The 27,230-nt window shown below is 40.0% G+C and overlaps 1 pseudogene; it reads right to left on the bottom strand.

Moving 5' to 3' along the window:
- Positions 1 to 2,376: 2,376 nt before the first annotated feature.
- On the bottom strand, positions 2,377 to 27,058 carry LOC113925591 (annotated as a pseudogene).
- Between the last annotated feature and the right edge of the window lie 172 nt (positions 27,059 to 27,230).

Raw genomic sequence — 27,230 nt, 5'->3', positions numbered from 1 at the left:
CTGTGGCAGGGGATGGGCTCAGTAAAAACCGGTTTTTGTGGGCTTTTGTTCTCTGGCTGCTTTCCTTGGTGGCTTTCTGCGTCTCTTCTGAGAGTCAGAGCTGAAGAGATCATTTCCAACCCTCTGCCTCAGAGCAGAAAGATCACAGTCTGTTCTTCAGGGAGTTCTCCAGGCCACACTATCTCTGTTTCTGTCTGTGCTGCTATAAACTGCAGTGTCCTGGGTTGTGCACCCCTCAGCATCACTCCCAGTCCTCGCCTCCAGGTCAGGGCACGTCTCTGCCCTTTGTGCTTCTAAATCCACCAGCCACCCCCAGTTCACATGTGGGCCCCACTGCTCCGGTTTCAGTCCAGGGGACTGCCCTAAAGTCTTTTCCCTGCCGCTACCAGTCTGCGAGTCTATGCCCTGTCCCCAGCGCGGGAGGCTATCGCTCACTGGTGGTGTAGGATCCTGATGGCTGGGCTCCCTCCCCCTTCCGTTTATCCCCCGATATCTGCCCACGGAACTTTGTACCTCGAAACCAACCGCTTGTGATATTCTGTTTGTAGAGATCCAGATATATCTTCTTACATCTCAGGCTGATTTCGTGGGTGTTCAAAGTGGTCTGGTAGATATCCAGCTCAATTCTGGGGACCTGTTGGAATAGGGTACCTATTTCTCCGCCATCTTTTCCTCTCCCCTCTGGATTTCTTTATCCAGTCTGACAGTCTTTGACTTTTAACTAAAGAGTTTATGCATTTACATTTATTGTGATTACTGGTGTATTCGTATTCATTTTGCCATTTATGTTGTGTTTTCTATTTATCTTTTTATATGTCTTTTTCTCTTTTTTTATTTATTTTGGATTAAATTTGTTTTTTTTTCTCATTTAATTTTCCCCTCAACTAATTGGAAATTATATCTCTATTTTTATTTTTAAATAATTCCCTAGAAATTATAGAATGCATTTTAATTTAACAAGTCTAAGTTAATTCATTCATTTATTCTTTTCTCAAGTGATATAAACAACTTAAAATGCTTTAATTTTGATTATCCCTTCCCAACTTATGAGTATTTGCTATAATTATCCAATACTTTAGTTCTAGTTATTAAACTCTTAAATTACAATGTTTTAGATTCACACACTTATTTAACATTTTCTTGGCTCATCATTTCTTCCTGTATCTCAGACTTCCCTGAGGCTCATTCTTCTTTCTTGAGTACCTCTTCTAAAAATTCTTTTTGAAAAGGTGTCTCAATTTTTATTTTCTGAATATTGCCTTAATTTTATTCTTGTTATTGATAGACAGTTTCTATGGTCATGTCATTCTTGATGGTTGTTTCCTTTCTGCTTAAAAAAATTCCATTATATTCAGATTTTTCATTGTGTCTGTTTGGAAATCAGATGTCAATTTAACTTGCTCCTTTGCCTTTGCCAGTAATCTTTTTTTCCTAGCTACTTTTAAGATTTTCTTTCTTTCTTTTTTTTAATTTATTTTCTTTCTTTTTTTAATTATTATTTTATTTTATTATATTATGTTAGTCACCATACAGTACATCATTAGTTTTTGATGTAGTGTTCCATGATTCATTGTTTGCATATAACACCCAGTGCTCCAAGCAATACATGCCTTCCTTAATACCCATCACCAGGCTAACCCATCCCCCCACCCCCCTCCCCTCTAAAACCCTCAGTTTGTTTCCCGTAGTCCATAGTCTCTCATGGTTCTTCTTTCTTTCTTTCTTTCTTTCTTTCTTTCTTTCTTTCTTTCTTTCTTTCTTTCTTTCTTTCTTTCTTTCTTTTTCTTTCTTTCTTTCTTTCTTTCTTTCTTTCTTTCTTTCTTTCTTTCTTTCTTTCTTTCTTTCTTTCTTTCTTTCTTTCTTTCTTTCTTTCCTTCCTTCCTTCCTTCCTTCCTTCCTTCCTTCCTAACTAACTTCCTTCCTTCCTTCCTTCCTTCCTTCCTTCCTTCCTTCCTTCCTTCCTTCCTTCCTTCCTAACTTCCTTCCTTTGGTGTTCTGCAGTATCATTACAATGTATCTATCTATCTGCCTTTTATTTCTTTTTATTTATTCTGCTTGGGATTCATTGGGTCTTTTAAATCTGAGGATTTCTGTCTTCTGTAAATTCATAATAATTCTTTGTCAACATCTCTTTGAATATTGCTTCTACATTTTCTCTATTTCTTTCTTGTACTCTGATTTGATATGTTAGATACCTTAATTATAGTCTCCATTTCTTTCTCAAATATACTTTTCATTTTTATTTTTTCTTTAAGGTTTAATAGCTTAAAACTTGCATATCTCTGGTAGTTTTATAACTAAATATATTCAAAATATTTTGATTAAGAGCATTTTAATCACAAACCAGCATATGTTACTACAAATCCAGTTAAAATCTTACTCAGTGAAACCAATGGCAGCAATAGCTGGGCCCTTATCCTAAATATATTTGGTGCACACTTCTTGAACTGTCTCAGCATCTGCAGTGTTGAGTCGATTTTCTTCTTTTGCTTGACCCTTGCATTGAGGTCAGCTTCAAGCTCAGGAGATGGGAATTCTTCTAATATAGCATAACATTTACCTACCAATATCATTATAATTTGGACTTGAACCATAGAGTTGCAACAACATGTTTGTTTTTAGAAGACTTTTGGCTTGTGCAACTTTATTTTCAGTGATATGTATCCACAGTCACATCTATTATTTTTGAACAATATATAACATGTCTGCAATGATGGCTGATTCACAACTCGTATAGATTCCCCACAATCCTATATCTGTATAGGAAATATAGAAAGACTGGAAGCTAGGACAGAGGTTACCATGACAAATGAGCTTGGCTGGCTTGCTAGATAAATTTATTTCTCCTCTGAAATGGCAATCCTGGTTGCCAATCAGTGTGTTTACAGCCATGAAAGAGATTGTATATGGATGCACCTAACCAACAGTTTCAACAGCTCTTGCAAGGTATACCAAAGCCACCTTGTCATTCTTCATTCAATTCTTACTTCCTGTGAATTTGCAATGAGGCAGAGTTGGTATTTCTCCTTTGTGTGTGGACAAAAAGTCACAGAAATGAAACCTTGCTAACTCAAGCTATTAATCATAGGAAACTCCTCCAGTTACATTAGGGACTCTTGTTGGCCCTTTATACTATGTGGTTACATAGTTCACTAAGTCTTTATGATTTTTAGGTTTGATATTTACCATTGGTCCCCAAACTGTCCATCCAAGTTCAGTATTCTGGTAAGTTGTGGCATATAGATAATAAAAAACAACTTCCTGGCATTGACTCTGTTTCTCCCAATGTACTGTTTTTTGTTATATCATCAAAAATTTCTAAAGCTGTTGACAAATCTTTAAAGAGTTCTTTGGCAAATATATGGTCTACTTTCTGGAGGTATAGGCATTGAAATGAGCACCTATGTTTCATTTTTAAGTTCCAGGCCTAATTTAGGTCTCTTCTTGGTACCCTTGAAATCCATATGTTCCAGAGAATAAAATGTTCCATTATTCCTCTTATTTTCACTTAAGCCTCCAAAATTAATCAATCAAAGACCAAATGTGTAATTTGAGAACACCGAGTCTTCAGAGGCCACTAAGTCCATTTTCAAACATGTTATTCATCCATTGGGAACGTCCGGAACAACTTGTGTAGTGGCTTTTATATTTCATTGGCACCTCTGATCAGGAGCCTCTCAGAAAAACCCCAGAGCATGGGTAACAGCATGATTCAAATGTCTACTGCTGGGCGCCTGGGTGGCTCAGTTGGTTAAGTGACTGCCTTCGGCTCAGGTCATGATCCTGGAGTCCCGGGATCGAGTCCCACATCGGGCTCCCTGCTCAGCAGGGAGTCTGCTTCTCCCTCTGACCCTCTTCCCTCTCATGCTCTCTATCTCTCATTCTCTCTCTCTCAAATAAATAAAATCTTTAAAAAAAACAAACAAACAAATGTCTACTGCTACCATCTCCTCCCCATGTCTTAACTTCCATTTAATTTTTTTTCAATTTCTTTTCCCCTCTTCTGCACATTGAATAACTCTTCAGTTCTTCCTTCCAGTTCATAATTCTCTCTTTCATTGTATCTAATGCTATATCCATCTACTGAGTTTTTAGTTTCATTTATTATGTGTTTTTTTTTTTCACCTGGAAGTTTTATTTGGTTCTTTTTTTCAAATCTACCTGATCATATTTCATAGTTCTTGTACCTTATACATCAAATATTCTTTTTGTAAAAATAAGTATATCAAACCTATTTTATATTTCTTAATTTATAATTCCAGTATCAGCCATTTTTGTAACTATAATCCTGTTGTTTGTTATTTCTACTTATTCTCATTCAAATGATTTGTTTCCTCTTGTGTTTTGTACTTTTATATTTCAGTGAGTTTATAATTACCTGAGGAAATATTTGAGGCCTTGGTTTAAGGTATGCATATTTATCTAGGAAGGCATTACTAATCTTGAGTCACTTTAAATTAAATTCTAAAATTAGGTATTTGGGGATCACATACCTAGTGCGAATTCTAAATTCTGGCTTTAAACCCTCATGAGAACCACTTGTGAATAGGAATTTTAGACTCTACTCAGAGTCAAGATTGAGATAAAAAATTTCTTTACTATTTTCTTTTGTGGGCTAGATTTTCTTCTTTTGGTTTACCCTCGCATTAAAGATGTCAACTACTGGGTCCTGGACTATTCAGGGATTTTTTTTTCTGTGTTCACCCTGTTCAGGTCCCAGGCATTGCATCTTTTTTTTTTTTTTAAAGATTTTATTTATTTATTTGAGAGAGAGAATGAGAGAGAGAGAGCACATGAGAGGGGGGAGGGTCAGAGAGAGAAGCAGACTCCCTGCCGAGCAGGGAGCCCGATGCGGGACCAGATCCCGGGACTCCAGGATCATGACCTGAGCCGAAGGCAGTCGCTTAACCAACTGAGCCACCCAGGCACCCCCAGGCATTGCATCTTTATCCCTCTTTGATTTCCATTAAAATGAAGACTCTAGTCCACCAGAAATAAGTAAATGGACTGAGGGTCCCATTGCTTCAGGGTGGTTACCTCTGAAAATTTGTGTTTTCTTATATTTTCAGATTCTGATGATTTCCATTATTCTCCTGACAGCTCATTTAAGCATTTTAACATCTTTTATCCAGCATTTTTAGGTGTCATAAGCCAGGAAGGTTCTTCATAATATTTATTCTTTAATTTGTGGGAAGTGGAAGTTTTGGCACTATTCTTAAATACTCTAATTTACAAGGTTTCTATTGTAAAGTAAGCTGAATTGAAGAATTGATATAGTTCTTCTCCTGCCCCAATAAAAAAAATCCTCTGAACACTCAAACTCTTGAGTTTTTGGAGCCACATTATCATTTTACCTCATTATAGCATGGCTGCTACTGTCTTAGTGCAATCTTGGACAACTTCTGTCAGCAGAAGGCAGACTAAATATAAAGAGAGTGATGAGGAACAGTGTCTGGTTCGTGGATCAGCACCCAGCATGAGTTACTTACTTTGAGCTTCACAACAACCTAATAAAATGGTAACATTGCTTTCATTTTATAAAGAAGAAATTTATAAAGAAGAAATCTAAGCCTTGGGTGCCTGGGTGGCTCAGTCATTAAGCGTCTGCCTTGGGCTCAGGTCATGATCCCAGGGTCCTGGGATCGAGCCCCACATCGGGCTCCCTGCTCGGCGGGAAGCCTGCTTCTCCCTCTCTCACTCCCCCTTCTTGTGTTCCCTCTCTTGCTATGTCTCTGTCTGTCAAATAAATAAATAAATAATCTTTAAAAAAAAAAAAAGAAATCTAAGCCTCAATGATGTTAAGTATTCCTTCCTCAATAAGTTAAGTATTCCTTCCTCATCAGAAGGAAACAGAAGGAGCTGGAATGTTCTGAAAGATCATCCAGGCATGTCTTCTTAGAGCAAACTTTCAAGGATCCTGTAGGTCAATCATTTATTCATTTATCCATCCATCCATCCATCCATCCATCCATCCATTTGTGAATTCATTCAATAAACCTTTCTTGAGAACTTGCCATGTGTGTGACACTGTGCTAGATACTGACAAACAAAAATGGATAAGACAAAGACCTTACATTCTCATATGGGAAGACATATAAACAATTTTAATATATTGCAGTGAGTTAAATGGTAGGGGTTATGAGAACATTGGGAAGGGCATCACCACTGAGACCAGCTCATGTATAGCTTTGGGGTGGGAAAGGGAAGGTGGTTGCTGACTGAAATGGGTAGTGAGATAAAGGATAGAGGTAGGAACATCAATAGCAAGAAAAGATGGAGCACTCTCTTAGGAGATGGCTCCTCCTTTTTGTCTAGAAGAAGGGGAAATAAGAGCTTAAAACTATTGCCTTTAACCTTACAGTTACCAGCACAAAAGCTTTTCAGGCTCAGCCACTTGCTGTATGGAACAGATCAGTGATGGTTTGGTTATCCAGCTTATGATCTTTTCTGGAATTGAAACATCACACAGAAGAAAGACTTGTCTGGTACAACTGCTTTTAACTGCATTTTCCTCTTGATTGCTCAAGACCTTATATCAGAAGCTCTAATCCAATTTTCTCATACCCCATCTCCCTACTGGCCAACAAAGATTCCATGCTGGGTCTTGCAAAATTAAGCTATAAGCTTTTCTTCCACCAAAGGTTCAAATCTGAGCACAGATGTTAGTTAATCCAGTTACCCTGGCACTCTTAAACCCCTAAAAAAGTAGATTTGTCTTGATGCCTTTTTAATGGTATGGAATTTTCCTCCACTCAGCAATTTTCCTTACTTTCTTGGTTATACCTAATTTGGTTTATCTTTGTCTGAACCAACATGATGGACAGACGTTTTGGCAAGTGGACTGTGTTTATTTCTAGGGCTTAAAATGTGGGTCATAGACACTGCTAGAGACTAAATATCCACTGGGAATCCTTATCCCACTCTAGCTGTTTGTTCTGAAAACAAAACTGTCATTAATGACCCTGGAAAACAGAACCTGGAGCTTTAAGGATGTTGTAGAAGTTACATGATATTACAGCTAAACTGAGTATGCCCAGTGGTGTTAATTGGGGTCAACTTACAACATGTTTTTGAGGTCTGTGATTACTACCACTACAGCCTAAGTTTCTTGAAGGCTGCATATTTATCAGTAGTCCAACCCAATCCCTGGTCTTTTAGATAAGTCATTTACCATCACAGTTGAACATAGAATTTGAGATTGGGGTCTTTCCTAACTCAACTTCTGCTGAATGATTTCTACTCAGTCCTTTATATCTGTAATTCTTGGCAGTACAGTTTGGACAGGACAAAAAGACTTGTCTCAAATTGTGACTATAACACTTTTTAAATGTATCACCTTGGGAAAATGACTCAACCTTCATTAGCTTCTTCATGTGCAAAATTGGACAATAATGTTCATTTCAAAGGTTTCTTTGAGGACTAAATGCAATGTATGTAAAGCACGTAGCATAGGGCATGGCTTAGAATGAGTGCTCAATAAAGTAAGTAGTGTCATTCTGATTTCCTTATTAACAAGGGCATCATGTCTTCAGTTCTGCCAAGAATGAGTTGCTGACTGATTGCCAAGAAACGAGAGACTACAGATTTAAGTTTAAGAGTGTATGAAGAGCAATAATGAGAAGTCAAATTGAAGACTGGTAGACTGATTTCCTACACTCACCTCTGCCCAGTCTTTGGCAAATACTTTACAATATTGCAGGAAATATTAAACGAAATGGGAGGATGGTCAGAAGGTGAGAGAGGTTGAAATTATGCCATTGTTTTGCAGCCTTGGTCCTGTCTGTTGCCATAGCTGGAGTCCATCATCCCCATTGTGTACAGGTCTCCATTGTCTGCAGTGCCAGGTCTCCATTGTCTGCAGTGCCTCTTTGCTTCTCACTCAGGATTCTTGAGATCACTTTGGCTGTGTGCCAGAAGTTGGGTCTTAAACTAAAGGAGCTCTCTTGGGTGTGGTGATGCTGGAATGTATGGAGGAGGAAAATTCCATACATACATTCCATACAGGAGGCATACTGAAAAGTGACTGTAAGAAAAGCCCAACCACATTTGTGTGCTGGATGCTGTGCTAGGAATGTAGGAACAATGGCCATGAGACAGCATCTCTGTCCTCAAATTGCTCACCACAGTTCAGTGCATGAGACTGACCAGCACACAGGCAATGCCATTGCAGAGCAATGAGTGCCACACAGGTTTCAACATAGGACTCTAGGAGTCATAGCCCAGATATAGGGACATCAATGCTCAAAGGTAAAGTTGTAAATAAGGAGTCAGCCAAAAGAGCTGACATGTGTGCAAGTACATGCATAAGCCCCTTTGTGTTTAGTGGGCTATGAAGTGGGGGTAGGAATGTGAGGAAGATACAGAGAAGGAGCATTTGGAAAATGCTTCTGGTGTGAAGGTACACCTTTTGTGGTTTTGGAGGTGAGAAGAACAAAGGATATTTGAGGAACTCTTTGCCCAACTGTTACTGATGCCCCACCTTGCCTCTCTCGTGTCTGTGAGTGGGCTCTTTTGCCTCTGGAAGATTCCCTGGTGACCTGCCCAGCAGCAAGTTGGAGGACTCCTCTGCTCTGAAGACCCACTGTGAGAGCCAAATCCTTTTCTCACTTCATCTCTTTGGTATTCGTTTCTTCTTTCCTCTCTTCCTTCTCCTTTATTTCCCTAAACGTTTCTACTGCAACTCTGTGCTATGTTGGAGGAGCTTTGCAGCAATGTGGGACTCTCAGGGAACAAACCCACAGGGGTAGGATCTGGGGTGCAGCCCATGAACTTCCTCGCTAGGCACACCTTGTTCATCAGGCATGGACACTCGCAGTCTGAGCTTCCTGCTGTTTTGAGCCCCCACTTTGGCCCTGGCCCCTAATCCCCAGGTCTCCTTGCCTGTTTTCCTCTAAAAGAGGGTTTTTCTTTCAGCTCCTGTGTTCAGAAAAGAAACCACAGTGTTTCTTCCTGCCTACCAGTTCTGTCTCTCAACTCCTAACTGAAAGTATTTTTCAGTCACCAGAACCTGGCTAGGAAAAGCACCCAAATCCACCATTCATAGAAATATCTCTGCAACAGTCTCAATCTCCCTTCTTCCTCTTTCTCTCTCTGTCCCTTTTTCTCCCCAGCCCCTCTCCCTTTTGTTTCCTCTCTCACTCTCCATCTCTCTGCCATTCTCTTCTCCCTCCCACCATGTACAAAAAATCTCTGAGCTATCTCTCTTCAACTTTCAAAGCTTTTACAATGATCATTTGTCAGTTTCCCAGTCTCTCAGCCTTTTCTGTGCAATCCCAAATTTATGTCTTTCTAAAAGTGTAACTAATATTTATTGAGACTCAAATATATGCTACATGCTTTACGATCTACTTTTTCAGGTGAAAAAATTAAAGGTCAGAGATATAAAGTAATTTGACTAAGATCACCTGCTAGTATATAGCTGAAAATTCAGTTCAAGTCTGACTCAAAAGGAATACAAAATTTCTTTTGTATTTTATAAGTTTTTTCTGTTTATGAAACATTTATGTAGAAAAATTCAAATAAAGATGTACCCTCCTATATCCTACATCCTAACTCACCATTAACATTTTATGGTTTGTGTTCTGTCTTTATATTATGCAGTCTTCAATATATTTTTATAAAATTGGCACATATAAATGCATGTATATAATTTTCCAGCTTAATTGAGATATATAATAATATACACACATATAACCTTGTGTAAGTTTAAGGTATACAATGTGATAATTTGATACACATATATATTGCAAAATGATTGCCAAAATAAAGTAAGTTAACACATCTATCACCTCACATAATTACCTTTTTTGTACAAAAGTTTTGGTGAAAATATTTAAGTTCTACTTTCTTATTAACTTTTAAGTATACAAAATAGTATTATTAATATACCAGTCACCATGCTGTGCATTAGACGCCCCAGAACTTATTCATCTTATAACTGGAAATTTGTACACTGTGACCAACATCTTCCCATTTACCCCCACCACCAGTCCCTGGCAACCACCATTCTACTTTATATTTCTGAGTTTGGCTTTTTAATTCCATGTGTAAGTGATATCATAAAATCTTTGTCTTTCTCTGTCTGATTTATTTCATTTAACATAATATGTATGTATATATGTATATATATATGTATGTATATATATATATATATATATATATATATATATATATATATAATTTTCTACAGCAGATTAATTTCAGGCTAAATTTCGCCTATTCACACCCTTATCAGAAGTATATAAAATCATCCCACTGAACCTCTTCTAACAATAACTTCATTTGTTATTGTTGTTTGTTGATAGACAATTACATCATTGTTTAGATTTGTAATTCTTGGATTCCTACTACATTGAATATTTTTCAAATGTTTATTAATCATTTATATTTCTTAATTTCCTTTTCTTTAGAGCAAGGTTTGGCAAACTACAGTTCATGGGCCAAATCTAGTTCTCAGTCTGTTTCTGAAAGCAAAACTTTATTGGGACACAGCTTCACCTCTTTCATTTATGTATTTTCTATGACTGCTTTTGTGCCTTTTTGCAGAGTTGTGTAATTGTGACAAACAGTATGGTTGGCAAAGCTTAAAAAATTTACCATCTGGACCTTTACAAAAAGTTTGTTCACCCCTGCTCTAGAGAATAAACTCCTATATTGTCAATCTCCTATTTCCTTTATCTTGGATTTTCAGTACTTTTCTCATATGTCTTGAGTTGATTTTCTTCATGCTACTCATCCTCAATAAGAGAGATATCTCTAGACTATGTGTTTGTTGATAAGCAGGATGCAGGGATCTCCCTTGATTGTCCTTGCTGGATATCAGCCTTCTGGTTGAGTCCTTTCTCAGGTCTACAGAAAAGTGATTGTACATTTTATGCCTAATTCCCAGTGTCCAGCTGGTGCTTATGTAACCTGGCTCTGGGATTGTAAGAGATTTTCTATCTCCATTCACAGTTTGTTTCACTGATATAAACCATTAATGAAATAACTGGTTATTTCTATTACTTTTGAAAGGTATTATGATATAATTTTTAGAAGCATGGATTCTGGAATCAGTTTTTCTGGTTAAAGTATCAGGTCTACCACTTATTAACTGTGAATTTAGGTAAATTACTTTTACTTGTTTGCCAGTTTCCCATCATCTGTAAAAGTCATGGGGGTTATGCTATGATCTTTCTCATAATGGTCGTAAAAGAGACGGTGCTCACTGGGATATCCAGGGGCTCCTCAACATTTCCCAGCTTCCCTTGCTGTGATTGGGGCCATTTGACTAGTTCTGGCCAATGGCCTGGGAGTGGAAAAGTTATATGTTATTTCAAGACTGGGGAAGGTAAGAGCCCATTTGCCCTCTGCATCCTCTCTTTATGTACAACAGTGCCCTTGGGTGGTATCTCAAGGTGAAGGGAACCTGAATCCTTGAGTTACCAGGTGCAGGAGAGTCTCTTCTTATCCAAATCAAACCTTGAATGAGCAAGAAATAAAGTGTAGTGCCAAAAATGGAGATTTTGGAGTTATTATATTTTTACCACAACATAGCTTATGCTAGTTTTCTGACTAATGCAGGGTTGTTCTAAACACTAATTAATATATAAAAAGCACTTGGATGAATGCCTAGCATATTAAGTGCTATAAGAATGTTTTCCTTCTGGGCGCCTGGGTGGCTCAGTTGGTTAAGCAACTGCCTTCAGCTCAGATCATGATCCTGGAGTCCCGGGATCGAGTCCCGCATCGGGCTCCCTGCTCAGCGGGGAGTCTGCTTCTCCCTCTGACCCTCTTCCCTCTCGTGCTCTCTATCTCTCATTCTCTCTCTCTCTCTCAAATAAATAAATAAAATCTTAAAAAATAAAAAGAATGTTTTCCTTCTTACCCGTCTTCTTATTATTTAAAAATAATAATTCTTAGCATTGACTCTTTTGCTTTCTACTCACACCTTTATTCCTCTACTTACTACTCTATGTATAAAGAAACACCCGCATAAGGATAGATACACACACACACACACACACACACACACACACAATGTTGTCTTAGAGAAGTTAGTAGTCTACAAGTAGATCTAGAATATGACTTTAAGGGGCGCCTGGGTGGCTCAGTTGGTTAAGCGACTGCCTTCGGCTCAGGTCATGATCCTGGAGTCCCGGGATCGAGTCCCACATCGGGCTCCCTGCTTGGCGGGGAGTCTGCTTCTCCCTCTGACCCTCTTCCCTCTCGTGCTCTCTATCTCTCATTCTCTCTCTCTCAAATAAATAAATAAAATCTTTAAAAAAAAAAAAGAATATGACTTTAAGTCTTAAGTAAGTCTTAAATATGACTCTGTGTCCCTGAGCAAGAGAAAGGGATATGTGTGTCTTGCTACCTTCTCTCAGGTTGCTAATAGTTCTCTTTCATGTGGGAATGCACAATCATTTTGTTTTCCCAGTACACTTCAATTCACCTTACAGTTAATAGAATTTTCTCCCAGATTTTGTAGTAGGCTGTTTTATCTCTCAGTGTTAATCATTTTCATCTGTTTCTGAGTCTCCATTGATTTTTATCAAACCATCAGTCTTGTTTCTGATCTCCACTGGTATTCATTCACAATCACGCCTCTTACACAGATTACATTCAGTCCATACATTCTTAATAAAGTTATTTTCATTCCAAAGCTGTTTGCTTTGATTACTCTTTCATTAGTTGGAACATGGAACACAGGAAAACAGATATGATTAAGAGAGTTGCTGAAGTTCAGTATTTTCAATCCCCTATATTGTTGCTCATTTCAAATAGCAAGCCATCCTTTGTTTCTTCTTTGACGTATCAGTTATGCATAATCTAACTTTCTTGTTCTTGGAAAATGTAACCCTATTATTCACTGTCTACATCTGAGCTCCAGTGTGTATCATCTCTGCATACTATTTTGGGGTCAGTAGATTTAAGGAAGTGTAAATGGGCCAATGATTTAATTTGGGGTGGAAAAATGAGTAGGGGCAAATCATGAGGGGCTTTAAAATGCCAAAGTTAAGACGTTGCATTGTATGGAATGTGGTAACTTGATACAATATGTATTTTGGAATGATGATCCTGGTAAGAAACACGGAAGACAGTGAAGAGGAGGAAGATAAGGAGGCTGGAACAAGGTGAATAAAATGTGGGTGTGGCCGAAGAGCCTTTGGTTTACCGAGTCACCCTCCAGGGAATAGGGAGGAATGATAAGACAGTTGTGAGGAAGGTAGAACTGATAGGACTTGATGTCTGGTTGAAGAGGACGTAGGGTGATTCTAGGCTTCTGACTTGAGTCACTGTGAGTGCTGGTATCATTTATTCATCAAAATTCAGCCCACAGGAGGCAAAGAAGATTTTTGGAGAAGATAATTTCTCTTTTGGATGTGTTCTGTTTGCGATGTGTTTAGGACATCCTGTTGGGATGTCTGAAAGGTATTTGAATGTATAAGTCCAGAGCTCAGAGAAGGTAGCCAGAATAGGGAGGAGTAGAGAAGTAGCTCAGTAATCTTCAGTGTAGGGGAGACAGCTGAGAGATGGCAGTACTGCTGGTGGAGCCCTGAGGTGTGCGAATAAGCAGCTGGGACCTGAGGAACAGCAGCAGGGTTACTAAAGGATAGCATTAGTCTGCTATGCCCATGACACCCTGGGAATTCTTGGAGATTCTAAAGGGGAGAGAATCTTAATGGAGAAGAAGTAGATGTTCAGCTGATGTTGATGTCCTGATGTTCAACTGATGGGGCTCTGTAGCCAGCAAAAGCTGACATATTAAAGTGATCTCATTAGCGTCTACATGCAAAATGGCTTACCCATTCGTCCTCCAGGAATTATATTACTGTTCAGTAACAGAAAGGCTTCATGTTTTTCTCTTCAAAGCACTACCTTTGTCTTTTCCTCTGTCATCCACCCAGAGATTATTGCCCCATATGGAGGCAGCATGTTATGAAAATAGCAGGGACTCTAGAAACTTTTATTTTTATTTTTTATTTTAGATATAAATTCTGGGTAGAAACTTACTAACTAGGTAAAATTGGTAAAACTGCCTTGCTTCCCTGAGCCTCAGTTTCTTTGGGAACCTCACATATTGTTGAGATGATTAAATAAGGTAATATAAAAACATTTGACACAGTTGGTTTTCTTTCTTTATTTTAATTGATTGGTACTTTCATGCTTTAATGTCAGTTGTCATCCAGAGACCTTTTTTTCCCCCCACAAAAAAGCACCAATATACCACCTTCTGGCAAAAGTTCCAGTGCCTTTCACTGAGGTCCAAGAACCTGACCCTCATTTTAATGAATGTTGGCTTTAGCTTCCTTTCAGGTGTGCATCTGATAGACTTTGACTAATTAAGTAGGGTTCTTTTTCACTTTGAGGAAGTTCCAGAAAACCATTCAACAAAACAGATGGGTTCCCTCCCTCTTTTATGTGGGCCTTGGAAATTGCAGTCAATTCCTCTCTGGTAGTTCAGTCTTGTCTAACACAACTTCATTTTTCTGAGAACCGTGGACAGAGATCTCTGCTGCCTCTGTTTCTCTTTCTGCCCACTAAGGTCTCATCTATCTCATTCAGCTCTTTGAGATTTGTGATCTTGAATTCCTCTTTTATTTATCCCCATGGTCATTGATTGAACTTCACATCCTCTCAGTAGTTCTTGGTCTAGGGAATTATGTGGATTCCTCTAATCTTTTGTAAATGGTATAGCCATTTTATTGGGATGTTCAAATACTTGATAAAAGATAGGGCTCTGTCCACCAAAACGCTGTGGTCATAGTTTGTTATGGCCTCATTGAGAAAACTAGTCTTCTAAACTTCCAGAGATGAATTTTAGTGGTTCTTATGTCTTCTTTTCTACTACTTCAAGCTAGATTCTTAAATTGTATGGCTCCTTCCCTTTGTCATTATTAGCCTGGGACCAAGGGCATTGAGTACACTTGGGAAGCTTGACACAATCCCTGACCTTGGACCTCAGAGATACCTTAAAAGTGAAGCTTATATACTGGAGGATTTCCAAAGCAATGTGGAAGGACCATTCTCTTTTGGCCAGTCTTATTGATTTTTAGGAAAATGAGCCATTACCACAACCTCTTTAATCCATGCCATTATTTGATATCTCTTTGTCCCTTTCAACAGTTAAATACTTAGGTTTTATATCCTAAAGTGACCTGTAGCAGACTATAGAGTACTTTGTTTTATCTTAACTACCTTCAGAAAAATGACTGAAGCTACTATCCTCATAGGCATCTTTCCTTATAAGTCTAATTGCTCTAAACTATTTTTAAATTAGTAACTGGTGGAAAATTATTTTATAACTTTTGTGAATAGCATAGTAGCCTACTGAAAACCTTTTAACATAATCATGGCTTCCTTTTTTATCTCTGGAGTTGCCCTTCTGTTTTCTGAAGTTACTTTAAGGATTATCTTTCAGAAGGAAAACAACGTGGCATATAAACCACTTCAGAGTCTGTTTACCCAGAGTGGAGAGTGAGGATACTATTAGGTGTGAAAAAACAATTAATTTCATGGGTATTAAGCAGTAGTTCCAGGATTCACCTTCAGGGGCCAAGTGTCTCAGGCCATTGTTGAACAGAGGATGTTGATGCAATGCCCCTGAGGAAGACAAGAGCCTAGATTGAATATTGCTGAATTTGTTTTTTGAATAAATATTTAGAAAGATGCACCCTTTACTTTTCATCTTTTCACCTGTATACCCGATTAAACATCTATAAAAATAACTGTGAAGTTGAATGATCACCACAATGAGGACCAGATGCATTGTACCTCCTGGGAGAGTGAAGCGGGGTGGGAGAAAAGGAGTGGGGGGATGACCAGGAAAGGGAAGACAAATGAGGCAGCCAGAGATGTGTCTCAGGAGAAGCCTGGGGAGATGATTCTGGAAACTCCTCAGTCTCTGAACTAGGCTGGAAGTTTCAGGCTGAGCCAAGAACACTGGTAAGTGAGTTAATCATTTATCTGAATATGGAAACTATGCATGGGCCTCAGGATTAAAGGTTAACAGTCAGGGTTTCAAAAATAATTTCATTAAGTAGGCAGTAATAGACTACAACTAATGTCTTGTGTCCCCACATTAAAACTGGTGGAAATGAACTAATGCATCCTGATTCAAAATTATAAAAAAGCTATGATTTAGATATTGAGGAAAGCTGAAATCTAAAAATAGAAATAAAAGAACTATATAGTATGTAGCATATAACAGATATTGGGAAATTATTTGTGAATATGTTGATCTTTCTGAATAGACAGTGGTTTAAGGAAGGACCCTGTCTTCATGTTTCTGTTCCTCACAGTGGGTTAATTCAATAAATGGGGGTTGAAGTCAATTCAAGTTAACTTCACCCTTGCATTGTGGTTGTATATTGTGTATGCAGAAAAAAAATTAATGAAATTGTTTACAGTACCAAGAATTCCCTATAATGGAGTCAATTGACCTGTACCTTCAAATTGGGAAAAACAGAAAAAATGGTATACTTATTACTTAATAAAATTAAGGTATATATTTTAAGCAACTAGAAATAAATCCAGCTGTTATGTTTCATACCCCCAAAAATCAAGTGGACTGAAAATAGATTGCTAACCACCACAATAATAGCAAACATTCAGAGTAGAGACACTATTCTAGGTATTTTACATATTAGTGCATTTAATCCTCATAAAACTCCGTAAGAAAGGTAATTATTGTCCTCATTTTACAAAGAAATAAACTGAGGCACAGAGAGGTTATATTACTTGCCCAAGGTCATACAACCAGTCAGTGGCAGGACCTGGATTTGAATCAACGCAGTTATGTTAGACTGCAGACTGTTGTGGACCCTTACTTTACTGCTTCACTATGGAACTGTGAAACAAGCTGGAGTAAGCATAGAAAAAAATACTGTAAAATTACTAGATAAGGAGCATTTCATTCCATCTGGAGTATTCAAGGAAGACTTTATAAAGGAGGCACCATGTGAATTAAATAAATGAGTTGGATGTCAGCAGGTAGAGAAGGAAATAGATCATGAAAGATGGGGTGGGCTTGCATGGATGGATGGAGGAGATAAAGGAGGGTATTTCAGATGAGAAAAAAGGGAGAAGAAATAATATGGAGGAAGATAATTTGGGGGATTAGTGGATAGACCAATTTAGCTGGAGAAGACAAATATAGGGCTGATACAGGAGATGACCTTGGAAAAGCACAGATGATGGAGGGATGAATTTGATCCCTAAGGCAATAGGGAAGCTATTGAAAACTTTTGAGCTAGTAAATGACATGAATAGAAAATATTCCTGGCTTCCTCTAGACCAAGAATGGTCCAGGAGACTTGGAAACCAATCCTGCCCCATGACTGAATTTAATTAAAAGTCAAGCCCAAATATAGAGCATGGGTTTCAAGGGTCTCAAATCTTAGTTGTACAATTATGTTACTTTGTTTACTTTCCTTTTCATATAAAAGGACTATTGTAGGTCCTAAGAAGATATTAATGATAAAAACAAACAAAAATAGCTCTGTCCTCAGGGAACTAATGATTTAGTGGAAGAAGACATAATGCACAAGATAAAATAAGTAAAAATAATATATGAATGTTAGATAGTGATAAAAGAAAAGGGAAAAAAAACAAGAAGGGAAGGTGGACAAGAAGAGTGAGGGCGTTGAATTTTGGACAGGCTTTCTAGAAAAGACCTCTCCAAGGTGATTTTGGAGTAAAGACTTAAAGAAGTTAAGGAGTAAGCCATGTGATAGAAGAGCTTTCCAGGAAGCAGGAAAAGCAAGTGCAAAGGCCCTAAGGTAGAAGCATGCTTGGAATATCTGAAGAAGGGGGTGGAGTGGCTACTGCAGGGAATAAGGGTGAGATTAACAACAGATATAGTGAGCAATATAAGTTAGAGGCAGATTAACATAGGTCCACCTACAGGTACTAAGAACTTAGCTTGTACTCTGAGGACACTGATTTTTAAGCAGAAGGTTGACATGATCTGACTAATATTTTAATGAAATCAGTGTGGCTATCATGTTGAGACTGAGCCATGAGGATGAATATGGGGTAGGAGACAAAGGCAAAAGCAGGGAACCTGTTAGGAGTAGCGGGGTAGCAGAGGAGAGTGTATTCAATCTTGAATATATTTTTAAGATAGAGCCTATAGAATATTCTGATGGACAAGATAGGGAGTATAAGGTGGGGAGAGGGGGTAGTCAAGAACAGCATGATAGATTTTTGCTTGAATGACTGGATTATTGGAGGAACTGTTTCTTTTGATAGTAGTGTGAAGGAGAGCTATTATGGCCTCAATTTAACATGGGATAGGTTGGAGATGTCTACTAGATATTCAAGTAGAAATATCAACCAGGAATATAGATATAAGATCTGGGGTTCATACTGGAGTTGTAGCACACAGACGGTAGTAAAGACAAACTGGATGACAGCACCTAAAGAGTGAGCATAGACAGAAAAGTAGAGGTCCAATTACTGATCCCTGGACACTGAACATTCAGAGACTGAAGGGATGAGGAGAATCAGCAAAAGAATCCAAGAATGAATGGCCAGTGAGGTAGGAAGAAAACAAAGCCAGTGTGATGTCCTAAAAGCCCGGGGAAGACAAGTTTTCAAGAAGAAAGTTATCAGCTGGGTCCAGTGCTGCTGAAAGGGCAAGTTAGATGAGGTGTGAGAAATGAGCCCTTGATGTAGCAACAGAGAAGCCATTGTGACCTTGAAGAGTAGCAAAGGTCAGAAGGAGAGGGTGTGGATAAGAGGGTTTGAGAAGTTGGATCAGTCTACTTTATTTTAGTAATGCCATTCTCTTGGCTTGACATCTTCTTAGGTGAGTACCTGGTGGAGAAAAGGTGTTTTGTTTTGTTTTTAAGGGTTTTCATGGAGCTCTGCCTGTGCATGGCTTTTATCATGTGTTAATTTGTGGATTCACAGGTTTTCTTGCCAGTAAACCCATATTGATGGAATCTTTCCTTGGGCAAAAGCATGGGAATGCAGAGAAATAAGAGACATAATTCTAGTGGTCGCTATTGTGCCCATCACACTTCCTCTTCCTTCACTCTGGAATCATGCTTCACTGTGGCATGCATATGGCTTAGGTTGCCTCTCTTCCAACCAATAGCGGGCAGGTGACCTAGGCTTGGCCAACCAGAATGCTACATTTCCTCTGTCACAGTGATTGGCTCAAGGGCCAGCACCCGCCATCATGCCAAAAGCTCCACCCTCTAAGCATCTGCATCCAAATAGTGTGCCTGGCTTGGGGAGTACAGGTGCAAGTGGCTGGAAAGGAGAGGAGTCTTCAGCTCCCCCTAGAGGCCCCAAACTGTCAATGTGTATAAGGTAGGAGGCTGTGTGCCTTCCGAGGGCAAATGTCAGGCTCCATCAGCAAGTGGGCAGTTGTCACTGCAGGGAGATCCCTGGCAGAAGGGCAAGTCACACAGGGAAACTCCCTTTCCGACTTGGCCCCCAACAGCTGACTCAGTACTTCACTGGAGCGACAAGAGCTGCCTGGCTGTTTTGCATTATCAGCATCCATTATAAAGCCACATGAAAAATGATGGCCTGTTTCCTCACTTCTGTTTTTGAGGGCACCACAAAAGGACATCATACTCAACAGTCATGCTGGCCCAGAGCTCCCCCTGCCCCCACCCTCTCACCCCCACCACGAGTAATATTCTCCCCAGTGCATGATTGATCACAGGAATGGCAGGACTCCAGCTGAAGCTGGAGAGAGAGAGGAAGGATGGGCAGTGGGATTAAAGTGGATGGAAAAGTTAAGAGTGAAAATTTTTATTTTTGCAATGTGCCCCTCTGCTAACCATTATTTCAAAGCTTCCTGAATGGAAACGAATCAGGAAACAGCAGTGGGACTAATAAAACCTTACAGGGAACAGCTGGGGATAGCTTTGATGATCATTAATAATACCACTATTGTGTGGGACCTTTGGTCGTACATAAGCTTGGCTAATATCCTTTTTTCCCAAATGGCCCCTAGTTTACTTTTTTGGACAATAAAAGTATAATTCAAAAGGTTAAGTGACTTGCCCAAGATCACCACCACAGTGGATCAAGACAGAGCAAAAAGTTGAAATTATGTTCTTGAATTTAGTTTCTTTACCCCTTCAAGTTGGATATGTTTAACTTTCCTGGTTAGCCCTTGTGTTACCCCCTTCAGCCCTGATGGGGGATCCAGCTCATTTTCAGTGTCAGCTAACAGGCTAACAATGTTACTTTCAACAGAAATCCAGAAAATGAATGTCTTAGAACAAATCCCCGTTGCTTTCTCTGGTGATTGACCTGGTTGACCTGGCCTGAATATGGCCTTATGCAAAAGCCCTTCAGACCTTAAAGAATTTATTTTCTTTGGTTCTTCATTCCTTCTCTTTGTCCTTCTGGTCCTCAGTTATAAAAATTCACATTGATCTTAGCTTCTCTTTCTGTTCATTTGCTCTTTCATTCATCCATCAAATGAATTCATAAAGCAGCAATCTTTATTGAGCACTTACTATGGGCCCAGTGCCATGCTAAGTTCTGGAAGGATAAGGGCCCAGTCTAGTTTAGGGGGTTAGGAAATCTTTCCTCAGGGCAGGACTGACTAAGCTGGCGCTTGAGGGATAAGAAGACTTTAGCCAGGTGAGGAGGGGGCTCAAAGAGTCTTCTAGGATAGCGGGTACATGTACCTGGAGGCGATAGAAAGCAGAGCCCCTCAGGCAAGTGCCAGGGTGTTCAGTTAGTGAGGAGGGGGACTTGGAAAGGTAGACCAGAATCATGAAGACATTTAAGGATGTTGACTTTCTTCCAAGAAAGATGCGTAGCTGGGAGGGTTTTATTTATTTATTTATTTATTTATTTATTTATTAAAGATTTTATTTATTTATTTGACAGAGAGAGAGACAGTGAGAGAGGGAATACAAGCAGGGGGAGTGGGAGAGGGAGAAGCAGGCTTCCTGCCGAGCAGGGAGCCCGATGTGTGGCTCGATCCCAGGACCCTGGGACCATGACCTGAGCCAAAGGCAGACGCTCAATGACTGAGCCACCCAGGCACTTTTGGGAGGGTTTTAAATACACATACTTCTAGTTCCATCTCTCTCTCTCTCATCATTAAACCATAATGGCTCTGGGAGAAAATCAAATGCTTTTTGATAAATGCCTGAGTTCCCAGGCTCTGGCCACTCCCATGCCTCTTTAACCATGGGTATGAATTTCCCCCAGGACCTCAGATTACAGTAAATTAATCTGCCTTGGTGGAGAGAGGAGGGAGCAGTGCCAAGAGCTACTGATCATCCCATGGCTAAATCTAGTTTCAAGAGTGGCCCTGAACAGAAAATGCTTAAGAGAACTCCAGGGACCAAGGTGATGCAGAGAAGGGGATTAGTGAATAAGCACAGCTAGGAAGAAACAATTCAGTCCTAAAATTCTGTGATCCAAGGCCAAATTCCACGAGTGCTTCACAAGACACCAAGCAGTACTTGTAACTGCATGAGGAATCAAAACCCTATGACCCGGGCTCCTTGTCTCCTGCTGATTTGTTTTGGGTGTGCCCTTTAGATTCCAGTTCTTACTCTCTACTCAGGGAGTGGAATCTTGGAACATGCTCCTTTTTAAAAAAAACAAAAAACAAAAAACTTTTTACCCCTCCTTTTCACCCAGGCACAGCCCAGTTCCAAAGAGCTGTCCCTGTTGAAACCATCTTAATTGTTTTTCCTGCTGCTTCGAAGTCATCCTCTCTGCGGCCCATGGAGAACAACTGTCTTGTCTGAGGCCTCCCTGACAGTGGAAGAGAGGGAATTCAAGTCTCAGGGTGACCAATAAATGGTTCTGCCTCAGTACTTTTGCTTGGGCTGCTGTGTCAGCCTGGACACCTTCTTGAGAGATCTGCCTAGCTACTTGCCTTTGCTTATACATTACCTTCTTCCCAAGGCCCACCCGACCTTATTTAATACCACCCACCAGCCCAGTCCTCCTTACCCTACTTTTGTCCTTTTTTTTGTTATACATCTATCTTATACTATGTCATTTACTGACTTACTATGCTTATTTTTTATTGTTGTTTTATCTAACTACAATATAAGCTTACTGAGGGCACAGATATGTCCCAAGTGTATAGAGCAGTACCTGGCATATAGTATGTGCTCATTAAATATTCACTGAGTGAAGGAATGCTCTCTCAGCAGGATGATGCATTATTTTCTCCATTACTACTTTCACACCATGTGGGCAGTAGATGCAGATATCATGGTGCGTAGTGTTATGCACAGGTACCATCTCTGCTCCAGGGTCCTCTGAGTTATTCTCAATATTCAGTAAATTCTCCTTAGATACAACAGTGAAAAAAAGGATAAGGAACTGATCTCTGATAGGCATTGAGGACCAAGGAGAAAAGGTTTGATGCCAATAAGCAAATTTATAAGCAAATGCTTTTAAAATGGGGAGAGGGGGATTTCTGAATCCTGAAGAACTGTCCCTTGGTATGAACCCTCATGAAGTCAGGAGGTGGCAGGCCAGCAAACATTGACCACACTCTAATCAACAAGGTCAGTGAAGAATTTACATGCAGGAAGTCATCTATTTTTAATATTGCAATTGCTTTCCTGTTTTCCTTTATTTGGTGTATTACCACAGGAGCCCAGTTCCAAGAGTTTTGTTTGAATGCTTTCCTCTCCTATTTTTCTTTTTTAAATTTGGATGCAGGCTGATATTTCCAGACAGCAAATGTTCTCTCATTATTTAAGGAACACCAGGAGGCTGGGTCATCTGTCAGGCTGAACAAAGCTGGATTGATGTAAAGGGTGAGGGTCACAAAGGTAAGTGTGATTCTAAGTGGTAACGCTGAAAGTGAGCTCTTCTGGGGAACAGTGTGAAAGGTTGTACAACAAGCAGAGAAGGGTGGGATGTGGGCTAGGTGAGCCAGCCCAGAGAAGCAGGAGACTCTTTGTTGAGCTGGCAGGACTTGGAGTGAGTCCCCAGTTGTCCAGCTCCCACCCCAGTCCTGCCTCATCACACCCCCATAGTGCTGAAGGGAGGCACTCCTTACACACCCAAAGCAGTCCAAGTCCCTCTTTGATGTATTTTTCTGGCCAATTATCTGTTATTCAGCTGACATTTTATAGTCTTTGTAATTTTCAAGCACCAAAATTGCAAAGTTTCACAACTGATTATAATTCATCAATTGACCTTTGTTTGCTTTATCCTTTGGTTCGCCCTTCGCAGAGCACAATTGGCAAAGCCTGGGTGGGAACAGAAGTAGAACCACTCAAGAGATTTCCTGAACACAGATTCTTCATTGTAATGCAATTAATGGTGAGCTATGTCTTGGCCAGCCTAACACAATTCACAGGGTCCCAAAGTCCTAAGGCTTGTCCTCTCCTCTATGTGGATGAAGGACTTGGAGTTGGATTGATGGATGGTTGGTCCTTCCCAGCACCTACTCCCTGGTCTTCAGCAGGCCTCCCAGGCCCTGGGTTATGCAGCATTTCAGCGTTGCCACAGCAGTCCCAAGAAAGGCACTTCCCTCTCTGAGAAGTAGCCCTGGACTTCCTGCCCTGACCTTGCAGATGTTTCCATAATTTCTCCTAGAAATCTTGATGATCCGGTGTCCCTGCAAGTTCTAAATTCTTGCCCCCAACCTCTTTCTATGTCTCTTGTTTGGTGTCTCTGAGTCATATTCAGATGTCCAGATTGGGTTCCCTTTTGCCGGTAGATGGCTCTACCTATTTTTCTGGTGACTTCAGCAGACTTTTAAAGGAAATGGTTTCATAGAACAGAAAGACTTTAAGCACACTCATCTGTCACAAAGACAAGGATTAACATCGCAACTAAGATAGGAACAACCCAGAATTTTTCACATTCAAAATGATTTCAAACATTAACCCATTGATCCAAATGGAGTTGAGCAGTGAGCAATGCCAACTCCATATTAGAAAAGTGAACCTGACAAGGTTGAATCAGTCATTGCTGGTCCAGGGCAGAAGCCCAGCAAAGAACTCTTACCACCTCCAGAACAGGAGTTACGTTTTAGGAAAACAAATCTTTCCACCTAATAGTCAAGCAAAGAGCGCCTTGTTCTAGACACTCAGCACTGTTATCTCAAGCATCCATACACTGAAAAAATTGCATTTTTTGAGCCAGAACTGGCTTATTAATATCCCATACCTTGTCCAACAAACAATACAGGAAATACATATAATAAAATATAAGTTTAAAATTGAATAACAGGGCCAGAGAAATGTAAATTAGAACAAGTACAAAATAAAGATGAGGGAACTAAAAAGATCTTACAGAGTTACAATAATTGAGCAGTAAATTCACCTCAGAGTTTTCTGATGGCCAAAGCAAAGAAAGAAATAGGGTCATTTACACAGATACTATTATCCACTAGGGAAAAAATATTCTTTCCTCGGGAAGCAAAGCATTTTGCTTTTTAGTTCTGAAGGTATCTCATAGAAGACTTCAGAAAATGAAGGAATGTTTCTATAAAGTTACCTATTTTAGGATATATCCATGAAATGAAATCTTGGGTAAATTGTAGAATCTCTCTGAAGAGCAGTTTACCATGATGTCAATCCATTTTAGGGGCTCCATCACCCATGCTTGGGCAAAGCTGAGGTTGACACATTTTAATCAAATGTATCTAAAAATTTCGTGTGTGCAGCACTGGGCTAGTGCTCTGGGAATATTAGATTTAAAAAAGAGAGAGAGATGTGATGTTTGTCCCCTGCATCCATAGCCCAGTGAGAGGGAACACATAAATACGCAAGTAATTCTCATACAAAGTAGCTTGTTGTCTTAGTCGGTTTGGGTTGCTAAAACAGAATACCATAGGCTGGGTGGCTTACACAACAGACATTTATTTCTCACCACTCTTCAGGTTGGCAAATCCATGATCAAGACACCAACAGATCCAGTGTCTGGTGAGGACCTTCTTTCTGGTTTGCAGAGGCTGTCTCTTTGTTGTATCCTTACATGTCAGAGAGCAGAGAGAGGGAGCAAACTCTCCTCTCTCTTCTTATAAGGGCACTAATCTCATTCATAGGACTCCAACCTCAGACCTGATCACCTCCCAAAGACCAACCCTCCCCAGAGCCATCACATAAGAGATTAGGATTTCAACATCTGAATTCTGGGGGACACAAATATTCCATAACACTTGTGTTTAGTGTTGTCTTAAAGTGTAAACAGAGAGCTTTGGGGTAAATTCATTTTCAAAAGAAACTTTTTACACCCTTTTGATATAACTATGTTATGAGGCTGGACTCAGACATAAACTACCTCAGAATAAGAGTAGTTATAGACTCCAGGGTTTTCTCTGACTTGATGAGAAATGTGCCAATCCCTAAACCAATCTCGCCAGCCAGGGGTGCAGTGCTCTTGGATCTCTGTCACATGCCCATCCTGGTAGCCTGGAATGAGACCAAGAAGGTGCAACTGTCCAAGGGAAGGCTGCGTTCTGTTGCCAAAATAAAGGCTGCTGGGAAGCTCAAAGCCGCAAATACCCACTGCCTTGTTTTCCCTTCTTCAGACATGTCCCCTGTTTACTAGCCAGGACAATTAGTTTCTTCTGAGATCTCTATGATCCAGATGCAGTAGTTTATGTATACCTGAATTTAGGGGAGACATAGTAGACATATATCATTTATTTTTCTTATTATTGGGAGAGAAATAGTTAACTGTAAGGAAGCAACAGTTCTGCCTCCTTTTCTGGCTGAAGCAGATTAATTTATAAAATGCTCCCTATCACCTCACTGTGTTACCAGGGGAGCTTGGTGGAAACCCTCCAGCTCTTGCACTATTCCTTAAATCCCGTGCCCCTATTAACCACCAAACCCTGCTTGAGTCACTCGACCCCAGAAGAGCAAGACTGAAAAACAAACACACACACTAAGAGCCTCACCATGAAAAATTAATCAGCTCTTGATATGAATTATGGCTTAGGACCTTCTTATACTGCACCCAGGGGGACTTGGGGCTGGATCTTTAACATACATTCTTTTTCCTCTCCCAACCTCAGTTGGGAGTTCACTCTTACTCTGTTTCATACTGCAGGTGTAGGAGGACAGGCAGTAGAACAAAGCTTGTCCAAGGAGCTACAGCTCTCCACTCAGACCACAGAATACTGTCAGAATATTTGTACCTGTCAGGGGAATGTATGAACAGTGGCATGGGTAATGTGAAATAAAAGATAATATTTAAACATCATTTCTTCCCCAAGCCAATTTTTTATACTGCATATGCAATATGTCATCACAGCAATGCATGCTTGAGATATGTTAGCCATTGAACATTTATATAGAACAGACTTATTTGTCTAATTCTGTTGAGCTAGAAATCATTTTTCCCTTGTCTCCAAAAACTCACTGGAAAATTTCCCCTGAGATGTCCCTTTTTAACCTCAAATTCAATATGTCAAGAAGACTTCTGTATGACCCAAACCTCAGAATTATCTGTTATTTTCATTTCCTTTTCTCTATCAAATTACATATCAGTCTGCTTGTTTATCAACCTGTCTTCCCCTAAGTAAATATCTACTGAGCTCCTTCTATTCAACTGGCACTGTGCAAAGCTCTGGGTATATGAGGAGGGGGCATAGCAGATATGGTCCCTGTCTCCTGGTGGCCGCTGGCTGACAGAGGAGACAGATGTTACTTAAGTCATCAGAGACACAAATAAGGAGTCCCAACCGGGACAGGTGCCAAAAGGAGAAATAAGCTCATTTGTTGCCTCTTCATGATTACTCCTGAGTTTATCTATTCCTTATTTTCCTTTCCCACAGCCACATTTATCTTCTCACAGCTAGCTCTCTGCAATAGACCTGCTCTTCTCTACCTCTCTCCTCTCCCTCTCAGCACAATCTGAATACTCACCCCTGCCAACTCGCCTCAGGCTTTTTTGCCTGGCTGCCTCATTCTTTGAATTGCCTTTCCTATCTGACCTACTCCCCATTGTTATCTATCCCAATTCTACTACTCTTTAAGACCCAACAGCAGGTCAGTCCCCTCAGCCTCCGCCGCCGCCCCTCTGCCAGAGCTCCAGCACCACCTCGGGCCGGCTGATGGGGGCGGCGGGGCGGCCCGCGGTCCTGCGCGCTCGGGGGCGGCATCTCCATGGGGCTGGCCCGCGGCACACGTGCGCTCTCAGGTGGACAAGCAAATTCTGTTTATCAGAACATTTCCACTGCTGCATCGAGGGCACACACATCTTCAGTGGGACTTGGAATTCCAGAGAATTGCCTTTGTGAGAAACTGGCAATAATTTCTTTAAATTCCATCTCT

This window comes from Zalophus californianus, chromosome 2 (assembly GCF_009762305.2).
Source record: "Zalophus californianus isolate mZalCal1 chromosome 2, mZalCal1.pri.v2, whole genome shotgun sequence".
In the NCBI taxonomy this organism is placed as follows: Eukaryota; Metazoa; Chordata; class Mammalia; order Carnivora; family Otariidae; genus Zalophus; species Zalophus californianus.
Note: the sequence above shows the minus strand (reverse complement) of the source record. Positions and strands in the feature narration are given on the sequence as shown.